The sequence below is a fragment of the Thermobia domestica genome, chromosome 10, assembly GCF_964235325.1.
Source record: "Thermobia domestica chromosome 10, izTheDome1.hap1.1, whole genome shotgun sequence".
Lineage (NCBI taxonomy): Eukaryota > Metazoa > Arthropoda > Insecta > Zygentoma > Lepismatidae > Thermobia > Thermobia domestica.
In genome coordinates, this window is record NC_137463.1 from 238,063,272 (window position 1) to 238,065,922 (window position 2,651).

The following is a 2,651-nucleotide window of genomic DNA, read 5'->3' on the forward strand; positions in this document are numbered from 1 at the left end:
GATAAAAACCATAGAAGATTGCATTAAATGTTAACATTATAGCGCCTGTCATTTATGTTAACCCGCCGAGTGACACGGTCATGCGGGTTGCATATAAATACGTTTATTTTTACCTATGATGAACTAATAACAAAGGATTTGTACGTTATGGACACTTGAATGGTCAATTATCTCAAGACACTGGTAATTAAAAATTAAAGTGATATGATAAAAACCATCTAGGGTCCAAATCCTAATAACCCCCCAAAAATAAAAGAAATTGGTTCAGCCGTATTAGCGTGATGAGGTAACAAAGGATTTGTACGTTCTCTTTTATATATATAGATTATCGCAAGGGCATTACCGTATATAGCATTAAGGCATAAATTATCGTATATTACAATGATTATCGTACGGTTGGCAAGCCTGCTTCCTAGAATTCCTCTAACGAGAGCGACAGTCAGTGTTCGTAGTTTGAGGTTAATTTCCCTAATCTAGGGAAATGTAAGGAAATTCAGCAAAAAAAAAAAAAAAAGGGGGGGAAGGGAAATTTTCGTTAAAACGTGAAAATCCAGGGAAGTTCTTGCGCTGATTCATTGAACAATATAAATGCTTAAATCTTTCTCTGCTCTTTAGAAATATACCAATACAATAGCAAAAGTTTGTGTCTGTGTGTTCGAAGTAGAACAATTTACATCCACTGTTGGGTTGAGTTGATTTTGAGTTTTAATGTCCGGCGAGTGATTTTGAGTTTTCGACAGCAAGGCTATATGAGACGGGACTTACTGATTAACGTGGAATCCGAACCATATGAGAGGGGCGCGGTGGCTCAGTGGTAGAGCGTTCACCTCCGGTGCTTGGGGTCGCTGGTTCGATCCCAGCTCGCGCCGTGTGGACTTTGTGGTGGACAAACACCGTGCTCGTGGGTTTTCTCGGGGTTCTCCCGTTTCCTCCCACTTTCTTCATTCCACCATTTCACTCATTTCTCATAATCACCGTCTCCTTCAGCCTAACCGGCATAACCGTGGGACGTAAAACTTAAAGATTTCATTTCATTTTCATTTCCGAACCATATGAGGTCCCACCGGGAATTGAACCCGGTTCTCTCATGCCAAAGGCGCATACGCTAAGCGCTTATCTACAAAGGAGCTCTTACACCCATTGTTGGGGTAAGTGTATTTGTCTGTATATTTTGTGAAAAGAAGTGACCGAGAAAGTAGAAGAAATAGAAGTAAAAAACAAATGAACAGAGCAAATATGATTCGCACTTCCTTTAATATAGCTAAATTAAGGAAAGGGAAAACTTTGTGGCAGTTAAGGGAAATTTTCTTAAGAAAACCTACGAACACTGGCAACAGTGAAGCGTAGGGTTTAGGAAAGGAAATGTAGAGTTTCGCACTATGTGTTTCGCCACAAAGAAGAATTAGCTTTACAGTTTACACCGGCCAACTTGTAGTGTTGCCGAATGGTCTCTCCACTCACACTGAATTGCTCCAGACCCAGTTTCACACATGTCTGGCCACTGTTCGCCCCAATTGCTGCATTAAATTCTTCATTTTGTACATGTGATGGTCTTCCGGAACGTGGTGCGTCTTCGAGTGTTTCGTAACAGTCCTTAAACTTGTTAAACCACTGCTGCACTGTCCGCGTAGTCACGACACCCTCACCAAAAGTCTGGCATATCTTCCGCCCGCTGCAGCGGCGTTTGACCCCAGTTTGAACACGTACACGCCCTTATAACGTTGTGTGCAGGTCCAATGTTCACTCTGTCCTTACACAAGTTCACGGTGTAACTGAACTGCCACAACCAGGTAGTATGTTGGATATAACCACACCAATAACTGACCTTCGGCTTATCTCCATTCGCATTCAACCCACGGTGTGAGGACCAATTAAACACATAGCTCCACAAAAAGCGACAGAACTTTCTTGGTTACCTTTATAGAAAGTAGGGCAAGTGCTATCTACAAAACATTATTATATGAACTAATAGTTGTTATCAAAAATTTTCGTGGGGGCCACAGTGGTTCAGTTGCTTGCCTCTGGTGCGTGGGGTCCCTGGTTGGATCCCCTGTTAAGTAAGTTTGTAGTGGACAACATCGTCCGTGGATTTTTTCGACGATTCTTGATTCCTTCCACATTCTCATTCCACCAATTCGTCCATCACCATTCACTTGTCTTAATCATCCTTCTCCCTTTCAGTGGCGATTTATTTATGTTAGCGCTCTCAAAATACAACCTTAAACATATCCCTCTTGTTTTTTACGATTCCCTCTGTGCTTTAGTCCAAGGTAGAAAACACCTGTACCTTCTAGCGTATAAAAAATCATTTTAAGTATATCGCTATAGGAGAGCAAGCAACTACCCTATACGTATCAAAGCACGAGGCTCGGAAATGGGTTGAGGAGTTACAACACGTCCCTTATAGCATGCAAGTAGACCAGCGTTTCCCAACCGGTGTGCCGCGGCACACTAGTGTGCCCCGAATGGGCCGCTGGTGTGCCGCGAGAAAATCGAAACAAATTATTAATTCTATACGAACCAAATTGCAAGACATAGAGGAAAATGTATATTTGTATTTCACATTACTATGAACCTCTACTATAAATCCACAATTTTAAGTTTCATACTGTGTTACTTTTCTGTACACTTTTAATGTTGAAAAACGTATT

At 41.5% G+C, this 2,651-nt stretch overlaps 1 non-coding gene across 1 annotated transcript; it reads left to right on the forward strand.

The window, feature by feature from the left end:
* Positions 1-797: 797 nt before the first annotated feature.
* Positions 798-869, forward strand: TRNAR-CCG (transfer RNA arginine (anticodon CCG)). The gene has a single exon. It is a non-coding gene; the product is annotated as a tRNA-Arg (tRNA).
* The last annotated feature ends 1,782 nt before the right edge of the window (positions 870-2,651 follow it).